The 13,049-nt window shown below is 32.7% G+C and overlaps 1 protein-coding gene across 1 annotated transcript in view; it reads left to right on the top strand.

Moving 5' to 3' along the window:
- Positions 1–983: 983 nt before the first annotated feature.
- LOC133194027 (neuropeptide Y receptor type 2-like) overlaps positions 984–13,049 on the top strand; it is a 38,082-nt gene continuing 26,016 nt past the window's right edge. Inside the window, exon 1 of the mRNA XM_061329951.1 lies at positions 984–1,330. The gene's annotated coding sequence lies outside the window, so the exon portion shown is untranslated. The remainder of the gene's footprint in view (positions 1,331–13,049) is intronic.

Raw genomic sequence — 13,049 nt, 5'->3', positions numbered from 1 at the left:
CAGTATTCGATCTCTCATTTGCGAAGTAGTTTGAAAGACATTTTAATGACTTCACCATAAGTAAAGCGAGGGTATTATATGTCATTCCTGATGCTAGCTGTTGTTATTCAGAATTTGAGTTAATGACTTATATGCAACGTTCTTTCCACTTTTAGAAATGATTGTACTTATTCGTTAATCATGGTTTTGAACGCATTGAGTTTCTTATTTCTCCACAATTATGTGACTTCGTGTCATGAGATTAGTTTGAAATAAGAACTACTGCTATTGGATTGCGATCACAACTGACATAATTCATACCAATTTTAAGTCATCGTTTTTATACTTACTTTTACTACAGATTATTCCTGTAATCTGATCAAAACAGAGGGCTCGTGGCGGATGTGATCAGTTTACAGAGGACGCCTTTTCCTTCTAGGTATCTAATTTCACCTCGGGTGTTTCCTGGGGTCCATATTTTTCGCCCTGTTTACGATTTATTGTTTACAAGATCACTCTTCGTCTTCACCTTTTTCAATGACAAAAGTGACTCAAATTTTACTGTTAAGTTTTTTTTTTCCAGATATAAGTTTATTCCAAGTAATTAACAGTAATTATACAACGACAATTATATATAAAAATTACTCAGTATCAGCACCTTGTATTGTTGATTCCCAAAGCGAAACCTCACACATTATTATATTTAACGTATTATAAATATTCCAAATTATTGATTTAATTTCTGGCATGCTTGCCTTATAAGAAAATTAATATTGAAACCGCATTTTCGTTAATTGTATGCAAATCAATGAAAACTAAGATCTGACACCTTTACGGAAACACTGTGCATGCATTCTCCCATTCCGTTAGCACACATCTACATTGAATAGTGAAGAAGCTTGGCAAAAAATATGTTCCAGTTCTCTCTCTGCTATTGGTAGATGCCTTAATGGATTCACTTAACACAGCATATTAAAACGATTGGACGAAAGCTAGGAAGACATGTCGGTGGTTTAGATGCAGCTTGTTTATAAGATTGTAGTCTATCGATCCTGGAGTCTTCGTCAGTCGTGATAGACATTCCACGGACAGGTACAGAACTAACGCGCGCACGGAAAATCTGAGTGGAAAACTGAATCTGTGTATTCTAAGAGCTTGATTCTACCTATCCTCATTCTGTTTTGAATCTGAGACTGTGCGGAAAAAGAAGAGGTCAAAATATAAACATTTTTCTTCCGCAGGGGTGTTTTTCCAAAGAAGAAAAATTTCCATTTAAAAAAATATAAATAAAACAATCTTTTTTCCACCTTTGTGAGAACCGGAAATTTTGAGGCATGTTCGTTTTTCATCGGTAAGTAACTTTTTTTCACTTTCACTTCGCACTTTTGAGCAAATTAAAGGTTATTATCACTTCTTACGGAAATAGAACATTTCAGAAAAGCCTACTTCTTGTCAATGAAAAATGTCGGTCAGTTATTTCTTGTTAGTTATTTATTTATGAACAATAAGAAACATAAAAAAGAATTTGACGCAAATTTTAATTTGAATAAATTGCATTTCGCGAATATTACTCGTATACTTGTATGATAAAATTGATCATGAAACATTAATTGATGTAAGAGAAATTTTGTGCGCACAGTGGAACAATTGCCTTGTCAAAGGTTCAATGTAACTAGTGACCAGTAACCCTCCCGGGCTTTTGGAGTGATTGCCCAGAGTCACCCGTATGTTGTTGTTTTAGAAAATATATTCCACAGCACATAGCAGGATTACTAGAAGCTCAATTACAGAGACCGATTCACTGTATGCCTTTAACAAATAAATGCTGCAATAATACTGATTGTATTTGGGTAAAGAACCCGTTGTCTTTTGCGTAATAAGCGATACCAAAATCTGTTGTTGACAGAAGATAACTTTTGAGCGTGCGAGTCGATACATTGGAGATATTCGTTCATATACATTCTTAACCTTTTAATTATTATTTATACCAATATTAATGTCTGATTTCTAACTTCTTGATAAAATGAAGGGGAAAAAATACACAAATGATTTTTTAAAAACTTTTTAATATTTTCTGCCATACTTAATAAGTGAAGTTTTATTTGTAATTTATAAAGCACGACTTATGTAAAGAAGCTATTTTCAGATCTGAAAGGTAAGTAACTTCCGCTCATGACGTCATGCACCATCTATATTCAGTAGCCTTGTGTGAGGACGAATTAATGTACCTGTTCTCTCCTGGTTTATTCTAATCACTCAGTTGACCTAAAATGAACCTAGATTCAATTCTCAGTACACTTCATTAATGGTCTTAATTTCTGTTTCCCAGTTTAATCTTAAAATTTCAAAGTGACTAAAAATTAAGAATAGAAAAATAAGGTGTCTTTTTGAAATCCTCACTTAATTCTTTCTTCTTCCATTTTATTTAGTATTTATACTTACGAAGTTTAGATGTTAAGTTTTTAGAGAAAAGATATAGTTTGTTTTTTACTTGCACGGTACACGTACAAAGATTAATTATTGAAAGTACATGTAATTCTTTTTTGTTACAGATTTTTTAAATTTTGTTTCATACGTCATATGAGTAGGTTATGGATTTCTACATGTTTATATATAGGTAGATCATATAAACAAAGTATGGAAAGCTTAAATGTGAGCAATATATCTCGTTTATTATTTGAGACAATCTATAAACTTTGCCGTGTATCTGTTACATTTTTGCTTACGTTTTTAAAATAACTTTGACCTGGAAATTCACTTCGTGCGGAAAGAAAATAAAATTCGGTTCGTGTTTGTATTAATGTTTTTTTTCGTAATAAAATACGTCCTAAAACTTAACGAGTAACACTGAACACTACTCACTTTTATAATGACGTAACCGTTGATGGATAACAGATTTTAACTAAGAAATGTATACCATTTTTATGGATGTGTTGTATGAAAGATATATTTTATTTTTATCTGCTGGTTTGATTATTTATAAATCATTTTGAATTTCTTTAAAAAAGAAGTAAACTCTATGAACTTTTAAAAATTTAGTATTCGGAGGAAACATATTTATCCCTTGGCATTATCCAGTTACATAAAGATTTATCGATTTTATAATGAACTCGACATCCCATATATCACGCTGAATATGAAGAACATGTATCTGTTGCATTTCAAATATACAATACGTTTTCACAGGAAGAGACAAGAATTCATACAACTTTGTTTATCAAAAGTCAAAATAGTAGTACAGAGGATTCAGCACAAAAGTCCCGACTTTGCTGATTCCACAAAAAAAAAAAAATTGTGAACTATTTATGAAAGGATTTTAAAAAAAATGTTAACATAGCCATTCAATTTTATCAATATGAAAGATTAAATAAACCTGGAAAATTTATTCCTAAGACAGGCATTTTTTAAAACATGATCATGAACATTAGAGAGAGTTAACAATTTAGCGCCATCTTATTATGTGTTCCAAATGGCTGCTGTTTTCTGTCACCACTTCATTTTGTTTTTCAAATATCTTTTGCTCTAATTTGGATACAATTCATAAAAAAGGTTTCCTACAAAGATGCTTTTCATCTGGGTATTTCTTCAAAATCCTGTTCACTAGTATTTGTGATTTCTCGATTACATAGTACAGTTTAACAATATCAATATTGGGATCTCTTTTAACATCCATTTAAAAACTACCTAACTTTTGATGATGGCATCAAAACTCAAAAAAACAATCCATGTCGTTACAATATATTGTGTTCATATTATCATGTAAATTATGCCCTCGCCAAAGTTTACATGTACTGTGTTTCACACGTACTTTGATCTTAATTAGGCTTGTAGAGACGAGAGACGTCTCTTGAAATAATATTGATGACAGGAATGATATTAATATCTTCCGATGGAAATAACAAAAACTTCAAACATCGTCGTAGAAGTGTCATCTACAATAGGAAAGTTGCCGACTCCTTTTGCATGATTCAGTCTTAGCAGGAAAACTCCTACTGTTAATTTCTTTGATAAACCAGTTTTTATTAACTCGAGACTTTTCCTGTGGAAACGTGGTCTATATTAATAAACCTTGATTATTTATTGGATTCTCTGCAGTACATCAATAAATAAAGTTTAATTTTAAAATGTTAATTCGTCATTGAAGATTGGTGTTTTCGCTTCGGTTTAGAACCATCAATAAATATTTCTAATAGCTCTATGACACTTTTGCTGGTTTTTTAGAGGTTTTGTTCTCCCTAACTCAACGATGGATTTGATTTTTGTATAAGTTTCTGCTCTACAACTCTCCCATTATCGTTTGTCATCAAGAATTGCGATATCTTCAGAACAGCAAATTTTCGGGATGTTTAAAAAGCATCAAAGTACATAGCTTGAGAAAATTGTGTTATGAAAATAATGTTATTGTTCCAGATGACGAAGAACCTAATCTTCGTGAAATGTGGACTTATTGATTTCCTAGAATTTGGTATTGTGAATTAAAGGCAATAACAGAAGATATAGGAAAATTGTCTGTAAAAGTTTTTTAATGCGTTAATCAATTAAATTTTTCTCAACGTCATTCAAGCGAAATCTGTTTAACTGTTAACGTTGCACCGTTTTAATTCATTACAAAATTATTTTTTCTACATTTAAAGAACTATATGCGGTAAAAGCATATTTTGCCCCATAAAAGGCAAATTTTGAAAATCTCTAGAAATATACATAATTGTATATATTGTATGAAAATTATGAATTGACAAAACTTATTATAGTTTGGAAGTAGATTATCGTCAATGCTTGTTTCTGTTATGTCACAAACTACATGTATTTGAATTTTCCGTTATTTTCAAGATAAAGGACAAAACAGACAAAATTTGTTCAATACTGAGTTTAGAATCTACTGAGCGCAATCTTGTTCCTCAACAATATTCACATATTTGATTGATATTTATAACTCTACAAAAAATATTAAAGATAGAGACAAAATATTAAAGATAGAGATGGGGCAGATCACGTTATATGACGTTTAATCAAATTATGAACGTAAAATACACTTTTTCTCTCAAAATTATTAAAAATTTGAATTTACGTGATCTTCTTGATGTTAATCTAAGACGTGACTTCAGGCTAATGAAAAGAGGTAATGCTTTCAAGTCTACCCGGTTTAGAACATAATTATAGATTTCTCACTCAAAGTGTTATTTTGGGGGCAGATATTGGTCATTTCCGAATATAGTCCTTTTTTCCACTAACAGTGCTAGAAAAAGAAGAGTGCTTTATTTTAAGATTCATTGTATCTGTAATTATCCTGTGTGTCGCTGAAATAAATCAACTATGATTTATATGTCTCGGAAAACAGGCAAATGTTGAATATAATATATGTCTACTGTAACAACTAACATTAAATATAACATAAACTCTCATGAAACCTTTAAATGTCAAGGTATAATTTTTGCACATGCATCAACAGGGGCTGGTGACATACTATGCTAGATTTTTTTTGTTATCACTGTTTATTTTATATAAATTTAGAAATTTATTTCAAAATTAAGGATTATCTCCCTCATGCATAGCTCTAATCCTTCGACGTATTTGGCTCCAGTCTTTGGCACCCCTTTTTCAGCACCTCCATCTTTTTAATTAAATATTTCGGATTTCCAACGTTTCGGCATGAGCATCACTGAAGAGACATTATTTGTCGAATGCGCATCTGGTGCATCAAAATTGGTACTGTATAAGATTTACATATATAAAAAGGAAAAGGAAATCAACGTCAGCCAAAATTTACATGGGGTCGAACTAACATCAGTAACATTGCAGCCAGTCGAATAACGACTAAAATCATTCAGCAATATTCTTTGATAAAGACGTCCACTCAACACAGCATCCAAGAGACGTCAATGGTGAAAATTATTTTTCTAGGAAATTTTGACCAATCACTTACCACCTTCCAACTTGCATGTGGTTTCCCAAAATGGTGTCTGTTCTCGACTCGAGCTTCAATGTGAACTAAAACTTTAATCGAAGAGATGAGATTTTAAAATTGCAAATATTAAAAGACATTTACGTTTACCAGTTTCGATAAGACTTTTAACTGGATTTTATTTGTGGATTTTGCCTCGTTTTAGCGGACGACTTAAGGTACATCAACTCGCTTGACTGGATATCAGATGTGTGTACATTTATGACCCAACTTAAACGCTTTATTATTAGATGAATGGGGTTACATATTTATATAAGGACAACCATTGTAGCATGATTCCAGTTGTATTGGCTGTAAGGTATTTTTATTTTGAATAAAAAGGTATTTTTGAGATCGACTCATTCGGGCAATCGTTGGTTTCCTCGACGTTGGTTTCCTTTTCCTTTTTGTACATAGAGTGATCACGTAAAATCAAACACAGTATGTTACCGGCCCCTGTGCTTGCATCCACCCAAGTAAATTAAAAAAAAAATATGCCATGGTGACGTAACTCAAACTTGATATCTTAAGGATCTCTCTGCCCTGGAAAGATTTAACACTGCATTAGTACATTCATCTTTACATCCCCTTTGGTAAAATATGCCATGGTGACATAACTAAAACATGGTATTTTAAGGACCTCTTTGCCCTGGAAAGAATTAAAATTGCATTAGTACCTTCATCTTAACATCCCCTTTGGTAGAATATTACCATATCAGATTAGAAATCGCGTCAAGTGGATTTAAATTTCATTTCATTAACGACGTACATTAAATCGAGAAAACCAATCAAATCCGCTTCATTTTCCACGCGCTTCCCCTTAATTCAATGCTATGCCATTGGCTTATCACCTCCTAAATAACTTCATGTTTAGTATGTATCGTAAATATCAAATAAAATATCAATCACTCCTTGGCTTCGGAAGCTAAGGTGATGTATGGGCGAAGTTGTTTCTTTTGATAATACAACAGAACTATTTTCAGACCATCATTGGATCGCCCGAGTAAGAACTCCTCGTCTCTAGAACGCCTGCTTTAGCTCACAATGCAGGCATTAGAAGGTTCTGTAAGAGACGGCTATGTATTTCTTTACCGTGTCTTCGAATACAATTTAAGGATTACTTTAATTACTACAGTACAGAGATTAAAAAAAAGTCAAACACAGGTATTTCGACAAGATTCCAGAGAGCGCATATGCGCAGATGACATCTTTGCAAGTTTTAATGAACTGATACTGCTTCACAAAACTTAATTACAGAGTCTTATGAAATACTAGAATGCTTATAAGACTTGTTTGTTAGAACATCACGTACAGTACTACTTGTCTGTGTGTATGACTCTTTTATTAATAATGTCACAAAATTTGACATCCTTTGATCTTGATCTATTTTTTTTATCACACCAAATTAATCGAAGCGTCATAATTAGGGTCTGAAATGGGGCTTGCCGCGAAAAAGTAAAACAGGATGCAATTAGTGAAAAACATGGCGATTTGTTTCCAACTTGTTATTATCATTTCGAATTGACTGATCAAAAGACTAGTAATGAGGGGTTTGTATAAGCTAATCGTTTTCTGCATCCGAAAAAAAACTAGAAATGGCGGTTTTCACAGTACGCGTCCGTATATTGTCTAAAGGGAAGCATTTCGTTTCGTAGCTATTTTGTAATTTCAAACAACTACGTCCGTTGCAAGCATCATGTTACTATGCGCGCGCCATTCTTTGTGCATCACATTTAATTAATTTATATAACAATCATAAAACCGGTTTTCGTGATTGTTAGTCACTAAGCATGCTATTCAAACATATCTCATGTTTACATGCAAAAAACTGAAAGCATATTGTCTCCAAGGGGACCCAAGTGTATTCCATTAGAGATTGGACCCGCTTTACTACCAAGGAATAATAAATCCAATCAGAATTTAAATAATCATTAACAGAAGAAGAATATTCTTGTAAAATATCTCCTGGGTTGACTTTACCAACAATCTGATAAAAGAAAGTCTCCAATCTGAAATATTTCCTAATTTGAGAGGCATCTCGGTACCATGTCATTTAAATGTTATTACCGTCTTCCTTGGAAGACGGTATACAGAGTTGAAGTATTTTACAGTATTCGGACTATGCACTTCCTCTCTTTTATGATTGGTAGAAATTGCATAATGAAAAAAATTTCAATTATTTCATTGGTTGAAATGCTGTTCAAGGCAAAGGAGATAATTTTCTGATGATCTAATTTTCGTACGACTGAACAATTTTTCGAGATTTTCAATCGTTAAAAAATATGACAAAACGAACTGTGGAAATTGGCAGTAATTAATTCGAAATAACATGCTAGTTTTTTTTTTTTTTTTTTTTTTTTTTTTTTTTTTTTTTTTTTTTTAGCAATTACCAAAACAAAATTCTATATTTTCATTGTTAACAGAATTGATCGTTATTGCATGCAAGCTTTACAGCTTGTATGCATCTTTTTCCCTTTGTTCTAATCTAGGCAACACCTCGGCCGATTCGTACCTCATCTACATATCACAAAGGGGATGGAATCAGTCGAGGTTTGCCGAATGATCTCGGAAGCAGAGTCGAAGTTTTACGGAGACAGTCGAACATCTGTTAACTTTTCACTTGGTAGGGTTTATGTCAGAAAAAAAATTATGAAGAAATACAAAGCCAAGTAATTTTCAAGAATTATACGGCCTGATAGGTTTAGGTCAGTTTACTGTTTAAGGTTGTTGCTAAAGACGGTAAGCTTTTTGAAAAAGCTCTACTTGTTAATATTTCAGTATGAAACAGGGTAATGAGCTCCACTGACAATCCGCCATTACTAAGGGAGATAAAGCTAATAAATTAACAGGAAATTTTATGAAATTTATACACATATTCATTAGAATCTCATTGCATAGAATGAAATAATTTCTCCAATAAGGATTTAATGCAGTCACCACAAAAACATGGACATAAGGTGATTTTTTTTAATTATTTATATACATAATGGATTAAAAAATACAAAATAGATAGAATGTAATATTAATGTCGAATTTTCATTTATTGTAAGATATAACTACCATCATGACCCTTTACAAGATTTTTACTTTAACACTTTTTTTTTTTTGGTTTGTTTGTTTGTTTGTTTTGGTTAGTTTTTGCTATGTGTATAAGGAACCTTTATCATTCTAGAACCTGAGACATAAGAGGAAGAACTAATTGTAAAAACTAAGTATTCTGTTGGTTTCCTTAACGATACCAGCACCTGCTTTGATAACGTGATCGTGCAGAATTGTAACTTTTGATAGAAGGACGAAAGACCCACTGCAAACTAAAATGACATTTCTAACTGTACCATAGCAGAGGATGGAAACGAAAATGAAATTCTAGCATATTTAGCAAGCCTGTAGCAAGATAATAAGTATGTAAAAAAGAAACAGTGATGTGTTAAATTTAAATTAAAATTACTTTTTCAATTTCTTTATATTCATTTCTCCTTAAAATTTTCTTTTGTCGTAAAAACACATGACTGGCTACAAGCAAAAATTCTACAAATGTGATTTCATAGGAATTCCAGCTGTACATATTTCACTAAACGATATAAAGAAATATCTCTAAGCATAAGATTTTTCCTATTTTCAGAGTTAACGGACATGTAAGTAATGGCTTTCTCCAAACGCTTGTTCTTATCGAAAGATTTTCCTCCTTTGATGATGATTTTTTATTGTGATTAAGAACTGATCACGGTTTTCTTTGCATTTGTAAAAGATATAACTGATCAGGAGAGTAATATGGGTCAACACAATGGTGTGTACAACAAACACGCAGGCTCGCAATGGCCGCCATTCATCACGACAGATTTTTGATTGATCGTTTTTCATTATTTTGATAGAGAAAAAAGCCGTCAATCTGTGTGTCATCCATCACGCTGGACACCAACTAATCTAGATACAATTACTCAAGAACTCTTGATTAAAATGTACAGACTAGGATGTCTTATTAACGTATGATTCTATATCCAATTTATGTATGTTTTTTCCCCTTTCTTTTCCTTTTTTTTTTCTTTTTCGTTATTTGAATGAACATTATTATACGAGAGTAGAGAATTCAACGCTTGTCGTAAAAAGAAGTATTTTTCTGCAAGAAACTTCGTGTATCTTTTTAAGATATAAAAGAACATTTTTCTTTTTAATGTGTTGCGTTGTGTGTTGACGAAGAAAAATAAAATAATCCCTAGGCTAAAAAAGAAGTTTTTGTTCGACCCTGAGAACATCCGGTGGCATGCGCAATGCTAAAAAATGTGAATTACCTACCGGTCATTTTTTGTTGTTCGTGTCCAGTTTCATTGAAGCTATACACGGTATCAATAGCTAATTCACATTCATAAACTGATTACATACTTTTCCACTACTATGACCTCTGATTATAGCGAATTCGATACAGTCTCTTTGTAACAATCTTCAATAACAAAACTAATTAACTACTTTATTTACTTGTGTAAAAATTATCAGCTCAACAGACAAGACTACATATGTTACAAAATGATGTGAATGATTCTTGCTTTTTTTCCCTTCCATACAAAAGTGTCGGTTGCATTTCATTCCTTTCAAACACGGAATGTAATTGATTTTCAAACGACTTAATCAATAGTTCTTAATAAGGTTCTCTTTCAATCTCCAAGATATAGTGTGAATCTTTAGTCTAACGACATAGTGTCATAAGCACTAACTGTGTTTGACATGGTTCTCATTCCGCCTGTTAAGATTTATGACCCAATTTCATGGATTCCCGGAATATTAGAACATCAAACAAAAAAAGGCAAGCCTATTTCGAATGAAAAGAAATATACTCTAAACCGATGTTAACGAGTGAAAAATCCTGTAGCTTCCAATAATTTGTTTGTTTAGAAATCTCCCCTGACTATATATTGCCGTCGTTTGAGCAATATCAGATGATAAGTTTCATCACATATGAAATATGGAGATAACGAACAGTATTCAAGCTCAAAAGTCCATTTAACAATACAAATTAGGAGCAGAGCAAACACGGACCTCCAAAACATCAGAGGTGGAACAGGTGCCATGGATATATCGGAGCGGCCATCTCATGGGTTTAGCTATTTTGTTCTTTATTTTGATTTACCTGCTAAATGTCTTACCCTCAGCAAGGAGGTACATGCAAGTAAAGCGCTGTTTCTTTGAGTGGTCAAATTGATGTACATTTAATGTAAGAGGTCTTCTTTTTGTCTCCACTAACGATGTTGATGAATCCTGACATATACGTAAATCTCGGAGCTAACGAAGGCGAACACAAAACGTGAAAGCCAGCGCCAATATCGTCCGTCCATAACTGAAGTCATAAACAGCTTATATATATTTAACAGAATTTGGTGGTATTTTACTAGCTTGGATGTAATTTAAAATATTATAAATTTACAAATTAACACTTTTGCACAAAAAGATGCATCTTTCTTTTACATGAATTTAATTTGATGAAGATTTTGAATACTTTTAATTTTTATGATGTATACTACTTTAAAACCTTTTATATGTTGTAATGTGATGTATCTTTGCATGTGAATTAGACACAAGAACCTTCTGTTGCTTTTTTTTAAATGTTACACTGCATGTGAATGGACTGAGAAATCGAGCGTTGCGCTTATTTCGGACCGCTCTGGACCTTCATCAAAAGAACGTAAAGGACCGGTGAGGTCCGGGAACAGCGCCTCGTTTTGACGCCGGAAGTATAATTCTAGTCTTCTTTGTTCTTAATGCAAGCTTCACTTCTTTTTTTCTGCACTTTTAAAAATGCTTTGCTCTCTACAGTTAACTGAATATTCAATTTGATCAAGTGGTTTTGAAAACTGGACTAATGGCCACCTTAAAATAGTTCAATGCAAGAAAATTGTCATTAGAGAAATATGAACTAATCTAACAAATACTTAATTACTACTTACACGATTTCATACGTAGTGATGATTGAAAACGAGACGAGAATTCATTTTGTGATTCATTTTGTTAATTTCGATATGTACGAGGGGTGCTAAAAAGTTCGCGAACTAATTGAATTACTTCCATAAAAGAAATAAAATTAGGTTTTAGAGTTCATAGTTTTTTAAGTAGTCCTTTCCGATTTGAATGCACATCTCCCACCGTTCTGCCCATGCGCGAATCACGTGAAACAAGCGGTCACGTGACATACTTCGAAGTGTTCCGTTCACAGAAGGTTAAAGATTTTTCCGAGTCATATATTTCTTACCACGCAATTTTTTTTATCACAAGAACAGTCAATTTGTCAAAAAAAGGCCAAATCTCGGCAATACGATGAGTGGATAAGGATATCCTTTCCCAGAATGAGCATGGTGACCATCACAACCCGAGTTTTTTTGTCTTGGGAGCGTCGTTTATCCAATGTGGATAAAGAACGGGCGCCTTCTATTTATCATATCTGATATGTTTAAAGTCTAAAGTAAGCGATATTTTAGGAATTCAATAACTATAATATTGTTAAGATAATCAACTATTTTTCTAACTGTAACTTGGCTGTCTTTCATAACAAATTTCTCAACTAAGAATACATCTCCTCCCCAGCTTGCTTTCCCTGAGCAACAGAAGAAACATCATTTTTAACCATCTCCCTTCATTCACTAAAACAGTTAATCCAATTAATGATTGAACTCCTGGCAAGTCTTTTGTCTTCATAAACTTTGTACAAATTATTATATGCTACTGCAAAGGAATTTCCAAGATACACATTAAACTTAACAGCCGTTCGTTTTTTGTCGCAAGTAACCTACCTATTGACGTCATTTTCACATTGTGACGTCACAAACATGTATCATACATAACATAACCTCAGCTGTTTATAGAATACATGTATGACTATATGTGTGCCAAATTTCATTCTGATCTGAATTGTGGTTTTGTAAATATAGAGATAGTTCCTGAACTTTCTGATCACCCCTCGTATAAAACTGTAAAACCTATTCAATACAAATAGAAAAATTAAACAGACTTAACCGAATTCCATTTAATTCTTTCCAACTGTCCAATTTTAAGTATGCAAAAAATACTTAACTATTTTAAGACATATCATAGATATGCATGGATATTTCAGAATATTTCAACCAGAATGCAATTAATTATCCCA

This window comes from Saccostrea echinata, unplaced genomic scaffold, assembly GCF_033153115.1.
Source record: "Saccostrea echinata isolate AGI-Se365-2 ecotype Australia unplaced genomic scaffold, CSIRO_AGI_Sech_v1 ptg000001l, whole genome shotgun sequence".
In the NCBI taxonomy this organism is placed as follows: Eukaryota; Metazoa; Mollusca; class Bivalvia; order Ostreida; family Ostreidae; genus Saccostrea; species Saccostrea echinata.
Note: the sequence above shows the minus strand (reverse complement) of the source record. Positions and strands in the feature narration are given on the sequence as shown.